This window comes from Micropterus dolomieu, linkage group LG22, assembly GCF_021292245.1.
Source record: "Micropterus dolomieu isolate WLL.071019.BEF.003 ecotype Adirondacks linkage group LG22, ASM2129224v1, whole genome shotgun sequence".
NCBI lineage: Eukaryota > Metazoa > Chordata > Actinopteri > Centrarchiformes > Centrarchidae > Micropterus > Micropterus dolomieu.
The window spans coordinates 24,048,958-24,066,862 of NC_060171.1; the positions used below are offsets into that span (position 1 = coordinate 24,048,958).

The 17,905-nt window shown below is 40.1% G+C and overlaps 1 protein-coding gene across 3 annotated transcripts in view; it reads right to left on the minus strand.

The window, feature by feature from the left end:
- osbpl5 (oxysterol binding protein-like 5) overlaps positions 1-17,905 on the minus strand; it is a 50,007-nt gene that overhangs the window by 25,094 nt on the left and 7,008 nt on the right. For all 3 annotated transcript variants that reach the window (XM_046037655.1, XM_046037657.1, XM_046037656.1), the window contains exon 2: positions 8,568-8,629. The gene's annotated coding sequence lies outside the window, so the exon portion shown is untranslated. The remainder of the gene's footprint in view (positions 1-8,567; positions 8,630-17,905) is intronic.

A 17,905-nucleotide genomic window follows, 5' to 3' on the forward strand; every position in this document is an offset into this window, starting at 1 on the left:
TCCCAAAGTCTGGAGGAAGAGAGGAGAGGCACAGAATCCACGTTGCTTGAAGTCCAGTGTAAAGTTTCCACAGTCAGTGATGGTTTGGGGTGCCATGTCATCTGCTGGTGTTGGTCCACTGTGTTTTCTGAGGTCCAAGGTCAATGCAGCCGTCTACCAGGAAGTTTTAGAGCACTTCATGCTTCCTGCTGCTGACCAACTTTATGGAGATGCAGATTTCATTTTCCAACAGGACTTGGCACCTGCACACAGTGCCAAAGCTACCAGTACCTGGTTTAAGAACCATGGTATCCCTGTTCTTAATTGGCCAGCAAACTCGCCTGACCTTAACCCTATAGAAAATCTATGGGGTAGGGTGAAGAAGAAGATGCGATACGCCAGACCCAAGCAGAAGAGCTGAAGGCCACTATCAGAGCAACCTGGGCTCTCTTAACACCTGAGCAGTGCCACAGACTGATTGACTCCATGCCACGCCACACTGCTGCAGTAATTCAGGCAAAAGGAGCCCCAACTAAGTACTGAGTGCTGTACATGCTCATACTTTTCATGTTCATACTTTTCAGTCGGCCAACATTTCTAAAAAACCTTTTTTTGTATTGGTCTTAAGTAATATTCCAATTTTCGTAGATACTGAATTTGGGATTTTCATTAGTTGTCAGTTTTAATCATCACAATTAAATGAAATAAACATTTGAAATATATCAGTCTGTGCGTAATGAATGAATATAATATCAACTATTCCATTAGTTGAATGGAATTACTGAAATAAATCAAAACGCACTCGCGCACACACACACACTTTTATTCAATTAGTATTACAGAGTCAGATGGACTGGCTCATACATTATCTTCCTATCACTAGTGAGATAGAACCAAAAAATAAGTGTATTGTGAAGACAATACTGGAGAATGGACATTGAAAATAATAGCTGAAAGTAAGAATGAATGAATGAATGAGGAAAGCATGCATCAAAGCTGATTGAAGACATACAGGGTGTAACCTCTCTGTCTAACAAAGTCCCCCCCTGCAAGGCACTTCGCAAACCAAAACAAGGAAGAAGCAGGGGTTTGCCCATCCAACAGTTTGACAGTATCAGTGAATTGCATGCTAAGGCACCCCAGTGCCTTATCTACCTACCCTTCAGCTCTAAATGCCACAAGTCAAGGCATGAAAAGGCAATATATCAGCCAATTTTACTTATCATATTGCACTTTGAATTATATATAAGTGCTATGCAAATTTCATTCTTTCTCCTGTTCTACTTCAAGGCGCTGCAGCAATTTATAGGCCCTTTTACATCATGACAAGGCCTTTTTATAGAGCTGAAAAACTGTGGCAGAAAAGGAAATAATAAGCTGTGGAGGCTGCAAAGAAAGAGAAATAGATACAGAAAAAAGGAGCAGAAAATGAGCCTGTGTCTGATTAAGCCAGCACAGGATATGGGCTGGGTGAAGTGTGGTGCTCAGCGGAGTGAGTGTAGTGAGGGCAGGGGCTCTTCTGTCTGTCTGCCGCAGAGACAGGAGGTGCAACGGGCTGGGAGGAAGATGTCAGCCACCACAGATCTGGAGACTGCCTATCCTTTCTCGACAGCAGGAAGGTTGTTAAGCAAGTAGATGACAAGGTAGATAAATTACTTTAATTACAGATGCTAAAGTAAAGAACAACCAAGTAGGAGGCAGAGGATAGGGGCCCATTACAGACTCCTCAGACTGTAATTTATCATTTAATCAATTACCAGCTGCCAAATGGCTCATATATTTTCTGAAACAAAATTTTATTTGGGTATTTCAAGCAAATGTGTCTGTTTGTCATGACTTCTGCAATAATATCTCTGCTTGGCAAAACAAGCCTGCTGCTTGCACCTTCCCATCAGCTCATGAACCGACATATTTTAAAAACTGAATAAAAATATTGTGGCTATGAAGTTGAAACTGCTTTGCCAAAAACGTTGGCATACTGAAGCTATAAAACTTCACGAATTAACAAACTGAGGGAAAAAGGCAAGGAGCTAGGGAAAAATAAGCAAAAGACCAGAGTTCCTGATGAGTCAGAGTCTGAGCTATCACACACCTACACAGGCACATTTAGCACACACAACGTTGTCTACATACAGCTAAAATTTGTGTTTTCAGTGTATTGCCAGTTTATAGAGAATAAAGTTGGATTATCAAAAACGCAAGCAATCAAATTAGTGCAATGAATCCAATTAAACTGTCAAATCAAAATCGCAAAACACACTTTTTGCAAATAAAATGAGGCACCATATTCACTCTGAACTTTAAACCTATCGTCATTTTAAATTAATCCTCACTGCATTGGCTGCAACCATCTCCAGAAAACTGAGAAACTAGGTGAGATCTGTGACCTGCTACCCTTCTCCCACCTTTAATCTTAGCACGGGACTTTTCCAACTCTCCTTCCTAGTAAATGAATGGTGAGAGAGGGCACAAGCCAACTTCACACCACTTCTCACACAATCTCCAGGCTTCTCATATCTGGGGAAAAAGAAACTCTTACAAAAAAAAACAAACAAACAAAAAAACAGTTGGCTTCCCACTCTATATTGGACTGCTGGGTGCTCTCTCACCCGAGATGAATGGATACTGCCACAGCGAGACTTGTTCATGATTTGTAAAACACTGAATGGGAAGTAATTGGGTCAACCAAGTTCAGCCCTTTGTCTAAGCAGTCAATTGATAGTCCTGTCACAAGCCAGCCCATCAGCTACATTAACGTAAAGTAATGACGCTAGGCTTGTTCTATAGATCTAATGACGATGAAATCATCTCATTCTTGTCCAGCATTTTATCTGCAAATATACAACAATCAGTACTGTTCTGATATAATTGACAAAATGCACAGAACAAATGGTTTCAACCATTTTATGGATTCTCCCTTAAAGCTACTACAGTAGGAAACATTGGCCAAACTAGCAAGAGACTGATCCCAACCCAAAGCCACAACGACAAAACACATTTTCATCGGCACTGAGTGCACGAGCAGACTGTGTGCAGGTACGTAGGCAGGTAGGCCAGCCAATCATTTCATTTGGCCTTAATGAAATGATTGCCTGTGCTTATTAATATCCTGCGACAGCCACAGATACCTGATTTGTTTCACTTTTGTGTCAGAACATTTGATTTATTGATTGTTGGGATGTAAAGACAATTTCAACAAACATAACAAAAAATGCATCTGAAATAGATTGCCTACCCTAGCTTTAAAACAAGAACCACCAGGTTAGGTGAAATTTAAATACTCTGAAAAAGGCCAAAGCTATGCGCATAGGTTGATTTCTTTCTTCTGTGGGAGAACAGTGTGACACATCAATTAGTCATATTATATGCAAATGATCATATCAACAGGACTGCTGCACCACAGACTGACTTCAGGAATCAGTTAGCCTTTTCAAGAAGATTACATAGAGCATCTAGAGTACCATATGCCAACCACATGACACATTTTAGTGTTCCTGAATAGCTAATATACTTACTCACTGATGCAGATAGAAAGTGCAGATCTTAACAAATAGTACCTTTAAGGATAACACAGACAGTCCCCAGGTTCGAGGACTTTTACTGCCACCCTAATAAATCTACATTTCCACAGTGGTGTGTTACTTTTGCTGTGATTCTGCTGTTTCAGAAAGAATGGGGAGTCCAGATTGGTTTCCATGTGTCACTAATACACAGGGAGAGTCTCAGATCCAACACAAAGACAGAAAAAGCCACTCTCTAACCATCAGGAACACAATAAATAAACAGAAATCTCACACTGGCCCCCTCAGTGTTGATCTCATTAAACATTACACTTTGCTTTGCTGATCAAAAGAGACTGCTGGGTACTCTATTTTCTGTGAATGCAGCTCTACCTAGTGCAGATGCTATTTAGCACTACTAGCACCCCCCTTAATTTATTCTGCCTGACAACCAATTTGGACTTACGGTTCCTTTAGATTCATCATTACAAGGTCGGGCCAGGTCGGCTAGTCTTTCATGAACTGGCTCCAGGCTAACATTAAGTAAAACATATACGCCTATGTTACCCTTTAATTTAAGGTAAGACCCATACACCCATCTCCTTTTCCCATCCTATTACTCTGACTGCACCTTAAATCATACATATTATACTATGCTACATCAAGTGATTTGTTGAAATGTTAAGCATTAGACCCTTAGGAAAGACGAAATATGGAAAGGAAAGCAATTCTGCCGTTAACAAAAGCTTTCATATTTCTTATTCTTTATCTTATTATTCCTCTTTACACCAAGGCAAAGACCCGGTAAATCAGTCTTTGAAATTTAATTAACAGTTAGTAGAGGATGTGACAAACGGAAGGACACGAAACGTCTTCAAGTATCTTTAACAGAGTCCAGTTGCCCTTGATTTTAACCTTCCCAATGATATGAAGTCTCCTATGTTATTTGGTCATTACAGTTTTTCGTTGTAGTTTTAACATGTAAGACCTTAAGAGTACAAGACAAAGAACAGAGGCAGACATAAAAGGTGACATTTTAGTATTTCAGCATGTAGGTACTAAGCAGTACCTCTTTCATATAATTAAACACAGAAGTGTTTGAAGTTTAAAGTTGAGTTGGTGGAGATTGAATAAGGAGTGTGACAATTTCCTGAAATCCTCCATCTGTTGACAAACAGTTCATACCATGACCAGTAAACGGATACTACACTGCGTGCACGATACTAAGCCTAACTTAAAAGGGAACTCTGTAACCAGTCAGTTAGTTGACTGAAACATAAAACAACAAAGTATTTATAACCATCTCTCTAATAAAGGAAGAAATCTGTGCGTGTGTTTGTCTGTCTGTATTTTGATTATGTCAGTAACATCCAATCAACTTCAAATGTGGCAAGTGTGTTGCTGCTGTCAACATATAGAAACAAATTTTTTTTTCAAACACAGTTATAAGAGTTTTATGAAGTTCTAAGGAAGCACTGAATATCTAACAGTTACTCCACCACGGTCATGTTGTTTCAGTGTTAACGCTGTAGGTCAGGGGGTCGGCAACTAAGACTGAGTGTTCGGTTAGCTCGGTCTGCTTGGTCACTCGTGGACATGCCTTTCAATTGGAGGATTATATGTTCGGTCCCCTATTGCGCAAACATGTTTTTTTCCCTCTTCAACAAAATAACTATGAAGAGACAGTTTCATATGTTCACAATAAAAGCAGTATGTGCGTCCCAGCGAATGATCCACATCCAACCTATGGACGCTTATTTTCATTTCCCCAGCATCTCCAGGCAGAGGAAAGTCCTGTGCTTATTATTCAGGGGAATCCAATCTCACGTTTCCGAACGGCTATTTCAGAGGTGTGTTAAGCAAGCCACAGACTCTTTTGAATGTCCTTCAGAACTTTTCAAAGTAAAAGCTCAATTCAACTCAAAATAAACCAGTACTGCTAAAAAAAACATTCCCATGCTTTTATTTTGTAGGCACAATCATTTAAGAGGAAGTGATTATGTGAACTGTTGCTGATATGACTGAGATCTATTTCAGCACCAGCCGCTATCAAAGTGTTTATTTATTTCACCGCTTACTGCCGACCACTACTGTAGTGCAGGGTGGCATCGCATAGGCCCCTGTGAACTGGCACTGCATTAGTTATCTTAACGTCATAGTAAATCAGACAGTCTGAACGTGTGTGGCTTTGAAGGCAGACAAAAACATGGGCCAAGAGTAGCCTGGGTGTGAGCTGCAGGTACAGGTTGAGACCTTTTGTCTGGTTAATGTGTAATCTGCAGTAAAAAAAAAAAAACTTGTCTTGCTGCTGCAGGCTCATGCCAAGATAAACAGCATGGGTAAGGCGGAATCCAAACGCTTCCTGACTGATATGAGCAGGTGTTCAGTGTTTTCACAACTAGCCAAGTACAGTCCGCTGCCATTCTACAGAACAGAAAAGCAAAAAGCAGTTTCAGGGTACCAAAATCAAAAACAGCAAGAATACTTAACTTTATCAATGTGATTCCACCACACCAAACACAACGTTTTTTACAGTAAGTGTTAAATGTGTAATAATGTGGTTGGCATCTTTGCACCCAACAGCTGAATGTCTCCAATACCGTTTATTCAACTAGCTAGGGCGGGGACGAGTCATCGATTCAGAAATACGCTGATTTGCTGATGTGCGTCGATGCATTACATTGCAGTGCTATGTCCGGCTTATGCAGGGAGTCACCCGGAGAACAAGCAGTAGCTAAAAATCCTCACCTACGACCATGTAAAGCTCGAGAGAATTTTAGACCCAAGAATGTGGAGCTCCATAAGCGCTGTAAATTGGAAATGGCTTATCACAGCAGTACATCTTGTTGTGCACGAACACTTGAAGCGAAAGCATCCTGAAGCGTTTTGTCAAGACGGCATTAAGTTGGCACCGCTAATCCTGTTTACTTTTTGTCCCCACACAAGCCTGACATATTAGGATTATCAGCACAAGAAATGTGTTTCAGTTAGTAATACTCACTTCAAACTGACTTTCTAAATGTTTATTCGTCGCCCCCACTATAATAGTGTTTTGTGCAACACCATACGTATCTAATGTGTGTATCTAATGTTCCGCAATTTTATATTCTCTTTACTTCAACGGGCCACTTATGAGTGAGAAAATGGCTTAAACTAATATTACAGACTGTTGTTACAGTCAAGTACTTGAGTAAAACTACTGATTCTCCACTTCAGGGAAAGGGTTGGCATGCAGTGTTGTTTATTTATAATTTATCTGTGTCACAGCAATTCCTTTGAGGTCCAGTATTTTTCTGATCCTGCATCTGACAAATAGGGTCTAATATTATTATTAATATCATAACACAGTAGCTACTAGGAAATTTGACTAATTTTAAAATACAATAGGGCTCGACAATAACGGTGGCCCGATAGCCCGGGGCCCGTAAAAAAGTAACGTCGGGACAGTTGAACCAGCAACATTAGTATTTAAAAAATAAAATAAAAATGAAACTCAACATTCTGCAGTTGTTTTGCAGCTCTTGGTGCACACCAATGTCCAATCCAGAGTTGTAGTTACGTGACAAGAGGTTGTCAAATGTTATTTCTCTAATCTCAATCATGCGGCAACCTCTGGGTCAAAAGTGAAACCATGCAGACAGAACTTAAAGCTGCATTCTCTCAAACGGCCAGCAGGGGGTGAGTTCCATTAGAAATAATGGTAAAATGTTGCTACTACTCAGCTGATTTATTACCTCAGTAAACACTTTTAAATGAGTTTATAGTCTCAGTCGCTAGCTTTTAGTCGCTAGTTTCAAGTCTTCTTCAATACAGCATGATGTTCATTTAGTATATTATGGTCCTATTTACAAATAGAATAGAAAATAGACAATTATGCAGTGTATGCTTTTGTATGGGACTACCTTGTGATTGACAGGTCGCTACCATGGCAACCCGTTCATCAGGATAGAGGGGACTCGTGTCTGCTGCTCTGTGTACATTTTTCATAGATGGCTGTCAGCAGGAGAGCACGTCCTGTTTGAGTTAACCTTTTTATTTTTTATAATTTTAACTATGACTACATTTTTGTTTAGTGCTTTATATCCAGGATGTATTTAATAAACGATTAAAAACTTTTGGAAGGAGGGACAATAAAAACTGTCTTCAGTAAGTTTCAAACCCACTGGCCCGGTGGGGCCAGTTGCAAAAAAGTTTAATGTTGAGCCCTGAAAGGTGTCTCTTTTTCAGGATGATGACTTAAGAAAGTTTTAATAATATTGACACATTTTTGATATTTATTTTGGATAAATTAATTGTGATAATTGCAATATTAATCAATTTCTAAAATACTCATTAGGTGTGGCCCTACAACAAACCAACATGCATTAAGACACTGATACAGCTATCCTTCAAGGGGAGACCAAAATACACAGCATACAAGGATATGAGGCTGAAAAAAGAAATGGTAACTAGTCATTACACTTTCTCCGCCACTGTATGAAAGATCGACAAGCACTCCCGGCAAACTGCCTGTTTTAGGGCTTTGTGTTTTGCTCTGAAGTATCATTCTGTAGCCAGCTGTCCTTGTGCAACCCCAAACATTAACTCCCTTCTAACCCATATGGATCTGACACACCCTGTAAGCTGCTGATCTCAGTTCTGTCAAACTGTTCTCTCTTCTGTCAATGCTGCGCTGTGCTCCAACTTTCAAACACTAACACACAATTAATCACATAGAAATGCAGAAGTCACCAAAACAGCACAAATGTAAGCTTTACGGCACTATGTCTGATGATATAGCTACAGAAAGATTTAAATGTAATACAAACAGAAAGTACGTCTACTTCACATCTTAAGAGACATGCCCTAATTCTCTGTTCTGCTCAGAAAGTGAGTTATCCCTCCTGGCAACACTGGGTAAAAATGTACTTGCATTTGTGTCACATTTTAAAAGTAGACTGATGCCTGAGAGAAAACAGGTTCACAAATGAAACATTAACCTTGAACTGTAACATGGCACATGCCAACCATTCGATTAACTGAAGCTAAAACACCATATGCATTATTAAGACATTAAAGAGTTGGCCAGCAGGTCAGAGCTCAGCTTACCTTTCACCTGAGTCGCAGGAGACACCACATCCAGAAGCCTTTGTTGGAGCAGCCTGTCTCACCTGCACAGATATAAAAGTTAGTGTAAGGTTTCACTTTGACTCACACAGTACAAACCAAAAAACTGCCTCATTCCCGGTGTCTCTCCTTCCCATACTCCTCCTGGTCATACCACTGTGCTAAGGAGGGTTGGAGCCCCACCCTACCCACCCAGTCTCAGTCCTAAAGGAGCCGCTAAAGTCTCCTTGGGCCAATGGCACAGTTTGTTTGCCACCTGCACACACACACACACACACACCCCTGTCATTCAGTTACGGCTCGTCTACAGCTAATGTAGACTTAGGGCAAAATAACAACTACAGTGCATCACAGATCCAATCAAATAAAAACATAACTGTATAACTGCTAGCACTCTCAATCCTTTTTAAGAAACAGGATTCTGTGCAGAGTGAGTGTTTGCTAAGTCAACAGACAAACAGCAGCAGTTAGCTATAGCTACTAATCAAATACACACCCTAGGAGGATGTTAATCCAGGAAGTCTGGACGAATCTCACTTTCGAAGATTTAAAGGTGTGTAATGTCCGTTTTAAACAAACCCACTTGTTTATTTAAAATTGTGACTTTAATTGGTTGTACTTGACATATATTGTGTTGTTTACAACTAAAAATGCTGTTTTCAACATTCATCCATTCTGCTCTGACTTTTATTTTTCCTTGAAATGCCTCTTAATCCCGCCTGAGCAAAGAACAATGCATTCTCGAACAGCTGGGATGTGTGATAAGCCACAAATCCAAATAACAATACAACACACACATAAACACAGAGAAGCAGGCACGCTCACACACATTACACCTAATATACAACACACTACCACCAAACCTACAAAATTTCAGCAGTTCAAAACTACAACTTAGCATAGATCTCTACACCCTAGCTAATGATCTACTGGCAAACCAACAAGTGTAAAATGGGTTGTGCAGCGGAGACCGAATCTGTGCCTTTAAATCCTATCACTGAGCAAAAGAGGAAGCCATAACACTTGAGTATGTATAACCTAAATAAGAATTGAACTGAGAGAGAATCCCTGAGCCTACAGCGTTTGAGGGACAAAGACAAAGAGTGCAGGGGACATGGGAGCCAAATACAGCCAGCAACAAGAGGGAAACAGAAAGACATGGAGAAGAGGGAAGGAAGGGGTTATTTAAGATTGGCTGAGAACACCACAGCATCCTCAAAATTCTCAAACAGCACCAATTTCGATTTTATTTATTCATTTTGTCCCAAACAACAACAACAACAAAAAAAAGTTTTGTATGACAACATGCACAACATATGGAACAAGAGCAATAAAGTTTTGTGAGAAGTGAAGGAGACACTGTGACCCAGAATGCGGGTTTGGATGGAAGAACTCCAGGACTACACCACTTTCTAATACACACTCCTAGCTGACCTACATTTTCTCATTTAGACTAGACATCAACCAAGTATCTGTTCTCTGGTCCCATTCACTGTGCAATAAAATAAACTACACTCCACGTAGAAGTGACGCTTCAAGATTATGAAGTTGCATTCAACACTCAACCGGTCTTCCTTTTTACCTCTACTATGCTTGCCAAAAACAAACCAAAAAAACCTAGCAATTACCCACCATTTTTGATAAAACCCAAAGACAGACCTGCAGAAATTACTTGTTACAATGCTATCACTTACTGTAGAGCCATGTGGGTTTTCCCGCAAAGTTTTTTACTTTCTACTTGTAGTTTCAAATAACTGAGCACAAATGAAGCAAGGGAACAATTAGCCACACTAGCCCTGCAATTAGAAACTCGGTTATGGTTATGGATGGGTGAAACACTGCCACATGCACACTGTATAACCAGCACTCTGTATGCTTCTTTGCAAGCACACAACTAAGTAATATTTACATAAGAACACTGTGAGCTCGCCCATTTTCCCAGCACAGAGCCAGGACTGACTCATAGGAGGGGTCTAGGCCAGATCCTGTCCGCTGATTTATAGTTGTGTCTCTCGCTCAATTAAGGGAAACAATAGGAACGGCGTGAATAATAGCTTGAATCTAGAAGTAGGTGCTCCAGCTGAGAATATAGTAGTGGCTAGAAAGTGGGGCAAAACTGATAACAACTGGCTGATAGTCTATATAACTGACATGAGATTTTAATAACCTATTCAAAATATAACAAAGACTCCAACATGTCTGTGATGATGAACAAAGTCCTTGCACATCCACATCTGTCCATCCAAAGTGTCTGGAATTCAGGTCGAGCATTTTATCAGCAGGCACCTCCACTTCCCTCTCCATTGGCACATGCCCACTTAGCTAACATCCAGGCCACACAGGCTGTGTGAGCGTATGTGCGTCACGGGAACCTCCGGCTTTTCATTTTGGTGCCCATGTTAACAGGTTTGAGCGGCTAAACAGCCCTCAGCTGCAGCAACGCTTCATCTAGAGTCAGCGTCTCTCCGTGTGATGCATGCGATTCTCAGAAAAAAAATACACAGTGAAAATGATCTGTTCGTAGTCACGTGGACATACCATCAACCTTTCACCTTTCACTACAGTTTCAATGTCTATCTGTAGAATGTGTTTCAGACATGAAAAAAATAAAGTTTAATTTTAAATGTCCTCTAACATTTTTGTGGACAGAATCCCTTCATCTGTTAACAAGGTTTTATTGTATGATATTTATCAAAAGGCAAACTCAAGCCTGGAAAGAAAGCGCTGGCAGTGGACACCATATGCGTGCGAACTGCAGCAGTTCACCAAGGTATCTATTAGGCACAGGTAGAGGTAGGCAGTAGGGGTGGGAATCGCAGGGTACCTCACGATACCATACACGATAAATGGCTCATGATAATGATAATATCACGATAGAGCAATTCTGCGATAATTGATATATCGCTTGATCTGTAATATAAATTGCTGTGTACCACCTCAGACTAATCTGTACATCACATTATATTAATAACTGTTCAGTGACACAGTGTTGTGCTGCCCTTTCTCTTCCTACTGATTGCTGTAGTTTTAGGCCACTGGGAATATTGGGTTTGAGTTTTGACCCTTTGGGGTTGCTGTAGCTGGTCTGTGTGGAGTGCACAAGCAGTAGAGTAGCAGATCGAGACAGTGAAGTTAGCAGCTCTTTTTTATTTCACACAGAGCTCAGGAAACATGTACTTTAAGTATTTGTACAGTATGTCACTCAGGATGTTCAGCATGTGAAGCAAAATGTGTAGTTTATGTTGTTATATTTTCGCGATCGCGATGCTAATGTCCGTTAGCACGTTAATGGAGATTCCCATTATATGTTAGCATTGAGCTAACCGTCGAAACACTATTTTTTATTAATATTATGCATCGATATGATGGGCTGGAATATCGACACAGTATCATGGAAAAATGTACAACAATATAGTGCCGTATCGATTTATTGTCACACCCCTAGTAGGCAGTAGCATTAATGTAATCTAAAGCAAGGCTGAAGAAGGTGACACATGGCTCTCTGCTGTGAAGGTAGACAGTTGTCAAAAGTCAAATATGAAATCATTGTCTGTTTAGGGATTAAGTGTTTTCAATTAACTAATTATAAGACAAAGACCATCACCTGCTCCTGGACCTGAGACCCTAATCCAGGTGGATGGGGGGTGGTGATGGCTAAGTGATGGGTAAGACACATGCCTTTGGCGTGAGAGACCCGGGTCCAATCCCCTATTGTGACCCATCCACCATTGTGTCCCTGAGCAAGACACTTAACCCCTCGTTGCTTTTGTAAGTCGCTTTGGATAAAAGCGTCAGCTAAATGAATAAAATGTAATAATGGAAAGCTGATATTTACAAGTGCCCTAAGGTCACACAGAGAAACATACCATAAACTCTATCATTCTCCCTACATAAACACGGAAAATTCTGAAGCCTGAGACACAAAATGAGCACTCACTGCTCATAACGCCAGCAGATTAGACTTTTCAAGAATGGCACTGGGTCTAAGGGCACTTAAATTGTCAAAGTGGATTCAAATGCCTTACAGACTAATTACTACTCATAACATGTCTTCCTTCCCTGGGTCTCAATGTCTGTGCCATTAGGTTTAACTCGGGGCTGGCACAGTGAAACTGGTAAGCGACTGATCTATGGGATCCAGCAACATGGGACCAGTTAACAGCAACCATCTAAAATAGTTGGTTGGGAACAAATGGCTGTGCTCTTAACAATGAGAATTATTTAGAATAGACAAAAAAAGTATGAAAGATAATGTTTATGTGGCTTTAACTTAAAAATTGCACAGTAGAAAGAAAAAAAAAATCTAACGAAAGGTAAACAAACAGTTGTAGAGGAATGTAATTTACATTTAACTGAGTTTCGTCACTACGTTGAATACATAAGAAAAGAAAAGAAGAAGTAACGTTAGTAGTAGTAGTCGACTGGTTTATTAGAAGTAAGAAGAGAAGTGAAATTTGAAACTTCTAGTAAATAAAAAATGTGTCAGTACTGTGTCACACAAATATATTTCAGATTCTTTTTTTGCTCTGACGAAGCCCAATTATTAAAATACATTTTGCTGGAAACATAAGGAATATTTGACAGTATTCTTCTACATAGACATAGAGCCCAACATTCTGCAAGGTAATTACCAAAATATTACCTTGAATGGTTTTTCATCTTTATAAGTGAACCGTGGCTGTAGGGAATCAGGTTTCTATTAGGCTGTGATCACCAGGTTGGTCATTAAATGTTATAGACCTCAAGCACAATTTGCAAAGGAACCTGGAGTCATAGTCTGCAAGGAAAGAGCAGGGTGTCTTAACACTCCTTTTATACAGGAGACATGGTATATATTATACAGGTATGACGTGGTTCTGTTAAACCTTACATAACCACCAAAGAAATTTCAGTTTCAGTTCTCCTTTCACTTGCTCCCCCAGTCATGCCTTCTCTCTGTCCCGGGAGTTGGTTAAATTGCATTTTAACATCAATATGATTAAATTAAAGTTTCCAGCCCTAACACAGAGACCTTTTCTCCAAAGCCTGGTAGTGTCTGACCTGCGTTCAACCTAGGCCGGGGGAAAAGCTGTGGACTCAATCAGATCAACTGCCAATCCGCTTCACTGTGTCGATGTGGATAAGGCTTCTTTTTTCCACTTTTCTTCCCACTGCTTGATAATTCACATATTGTGAGCCCAGGGATTTACACAGTATGTTACATACATGTTGGCCACAGACAGGCACATGTATAGCATTCCTCTGCACATTGGTGGACATTGTTTATATGTGAATGTCTTCTTCAACATAGGATATACATGTTAGTGACAAAAACCATAGCTTATAGTCCATAGTCATGTCCCTAGCTTACACAAAGGTTAGTGGAGCAGCCATTCAACAATAGCCAGCTGTGTTGGCTCGAGTAGCCGTGTTGACTGTGTGTAGAAATGATCAGAATGATTGGAAGATGACACTGATCAATCACTTAAAGAAGCTTAAATATCAAAACCAGCAGCAAAATGTAAGCAATGCTGCATTAACAAAGCCATCATCAGGCATGTGATTGTCAAAGGGCAAAAAAGCAGGAAAATATACTGAGCGCCAGTTACACAGAAGCCATTGCCATGGTTACTTCGCAAGCACTTGTTTGCCTGTCTGTTGATAAGGAGTGCAGAGCGACCCCGTGGATCCAAGTTGTCTGAAAAGGCCTTATATAAACCCTGTCACAACCATTCACAAGAAATTACTTTATAAGGTGCCAAAATCTTTAACATAAGGACTTAAAAAGCAACCATTCATATAGCAAAGTGTATATAGGCTATATGAGTGATCAATCAACAACGTCAAAGTAAACATTAGATAGCCTATAACAAGCAATAATCAAAACATACCCAATTTATCTGATTCTTATGGTCAACTCAGTGTTGGGCAGGTTACTCAGAAATAATAGGCCTATAGCTATTACCTACTAGTTACTTAGCATATAATCCTTAAAAAAGTAATATATAACTACCCTACTACTGGGTGATTAAATGCCACTCTCTCCCGACGAGTCCAAGCATCACTGGCAGTAGCGTTTCTTTCTGTCTGAGTTTCACGTTGCTGTGCTTAGCTGATGCTTTAATTAAGTATAGATGTATAATTGTTCGCGGTTGAAATCTTTTGGCTGGTCGCAAAGTGTACAACAGATGACAATGTTATTTGCACATTAGACTGTGACACAATGGCAATAACGTTACTTACAGCTGTCGAAAATACCTGTCTCCCTGTTCTCCAGTCTTCCTTTGGCTTTTTTTAACAGCTGACTTGAACAACATAAGGTCCGGTGCCGCTGAGCTGCAGCGCGGTCGCGCATTCAAGTCAGGGATGGTGGCTTCAGTAGCGCAGCGTTGCTTGGAAGGAAAAATACACTTGTTTGCTCCCATACCAGGCATTAGATGAGAAGATCGATGTCAATTTCATCTCTGTACATTCAGCAGACAGATCAGACAAAGACATGTTTATCTAAGTTCAAAAGAGCGGATGGTGGTGGGGATGCTAGAAGCTGAGAGACACAAACCCTGGATGGAGGGAGTTTGGAGAAATGAATGCTGCAGCAGAGGTTTAAGAAGTTTCTACAAACATTTCTGATTTGTTTCCTGTGTGACACCTGATCACAAATCAATCTGTCCATGGCCACTATTAAAAACTACTACTAAAAAAAAAACTATGGAAAAAGTCAAAGGTAAAACCCTTTTACAATCACCTTTCGTATACAGGGGGTGAGTACTGAATACCCAAAAGATTGATTTTGGGTAGAGTATCACTTTAAGACTTAGGTCACATGTCATGGAAACCATCCATGCACTGAAACCTGAGGTCTTTCTTAAAGGTTAAGGTGAGGCTTACTTTCTTGGAACTGCTTGGCAAAGACAGCTACGCCTGAATGGCGCAAGTTTCCTTATAGTGTAATCTAACACAATGTCACTTTCTCCACTCACCTGACAACTCTATTAAAAAAACAGAGACTACCCCACACAGCTTCATAAATACAATGCTAACACTTAGGTATTCAATTTCAAAAGCAACCTTGTGACATACCAGTAATATTAACTGATTGATCTGTAGCCAATAAAATGCCATGACATGAAAATATCAGCAGGCAGATGCTAAAGAGCCAATCTGACCCAGTCTATGCAGACCACCTTGCTGACCCTCCAAAGAGGGTTTTAACAGGCTGACGTTAAAACTATGATGTAATCAAGCCTCTCAGCAGCACATTCTTCCCAATAAAACACTCAGTGTAATAAAATGATGTCAAAAACCTACAACAGCCCTGTTGTAAACTCAACACAGACGCAGCAGCTTATCCCCTGCAGACTGAAGATTATCAGCATTTGACATGGGGTGTGCACAGTGCCAATCATTTTCAGGGACTGGACAAAGTCCCTGTGCAAGGCTTGCCGCTCAGAAACAGCTTTAAAACAAATGTAGATAGTGACAACTAAATTTCTGCCACCGTCTTGTACTTGTACTGTAGGTCATTTGCAGTAGCTGATTAGTGCACTGGAGTACATCAAAACATTATTAATGTTGTAGCCAATTTTGATGTGTGCTATATGTTGTGTGTGTGTGTGTGCGTGTGGTTACCTGTGCATCTGAAGGCGTAGGCAGGTAGTTACAGTAGTCACATAGCCTACATATGGGAGTCACAGGTGAACAGCTGCAGGGAATTAGGCCTCGGGAAAGCCACAGTTTTTCAACCGTATGTGTGTGTCTGCACTGGTTTTGTCCAGTCATATTATTGTTGTTTTATTTCATATTTGCAAGCTCCTTTGTGGGTGTTTTCTAATCCATGTATAAATAAAGTGTCAAACAGTAGTGTTTCCCATTAATTAACGAGACCATGGCGGCCCGCCATAGTGTAATTTGCTCCGCCAGTCTCAAAATTAACCGAAAATAGTTTTACACATCTCATAACAACAAGACCTCTAACATTATGTTTTGTGGGCGCTGCTGTAAGCTCGCACGCTCTGGCATCTGACTCGAGACAAACACTTTTCTTTAGAGGTAACGTTAACTCCAGTAACGTTAACGGCCTGTTTCTGTCACTCGTTTGTGAGACGGCGATTAAGCTAGCCGCGCCTACATTTGGAGTGCACATGTATTAATGCCTTTAAGGTAAATCCACTTTAACGGCCAAGAGCGAGCTGAGAGGCAGGTTAGCGACTTTATCCTGTCAGTTTGGCTCTTTACAAAGACTAGTGTTGCAGTATTGGAGTCCTACCTGAAGAGAGGCTGTGAAGTCTTCATGTTACGCGATACAAGAACCACATTCAACATTATTTATCAAATTGGGTCAGACTTGATGACTTTAGCGCGAGGAGGACACACATGTGACAATGTCCAGTTTTCAAAATAAGGTGTCTATACAGTATGGAAATAAGATCAATTGGTATAAAACATATTACATGTATCCATTAAAAGTAAAACAACAACAATAAAATGTTAGGGAAGTTACTTATTATGTTTTCTATTCTTTGATAGGGTTTTTTTGAAAAACATAATAAAATAAAAATACTTTTGTTGCTGTTTCATCACTATTTAAAGCTATACAATGGGTTTATGGTTAAATAATTTATTAGAGCACAACATTGTTTAAAAGTTTACATTTAATTTTTCACCAAATTAATGCATTTAACTGTAAAATTTATATGCCCCGTCCGAGGTCCACCCACCATAGTCTTTTAATTTTCCTGTGGGAAACACTGAACAGATGTTTTTTTGCACCATGATGTGTTGGAAATTTCTTCAAATTCCCTCAAGTGGCTTTTATGTTGTAGTTATTCAATTGCCATGACAATTATTGAGCATAACACAGGCAGGGAGCATCAGCCCTCAGTCTGAATACTCTCTTATTATATAATAACAATATTTTTCGTGTTTCATGTACACAAAATATGTGAGCATTGTATTGTTCTGTGGCTTTTGAATTTGTGTGATAATGTGTGTTAAGTTTTGCAACTGTATCTACAATTTCCACAAAGTACAAAAAACCCCGCTGGGTCCTGAGTAAAAATTGCAGAATTTACAGCAGCTCCATACATTGAGCTAGAGTTGAGTGAGAGGTCGATATCGATTGCAGAGGCGCTAGCTACCGTGAGGCTGCCCCTGCCTGTGTAAAAAGAAGAGCAGTAGATCTATGGTGTTAAACCTGTTCTATAAATACATGCACCAGCTACCTAGCAGTCTGTGAACAAACGTCAAGGGGTCAACAAGGTTAGTTGCAAACCTTAAATTTGTGTGTGTGTGTGTGTGTGTGTGTGTGTGTGTGTGTGTGTGTGTGTGTGTGTGTGTGTGTG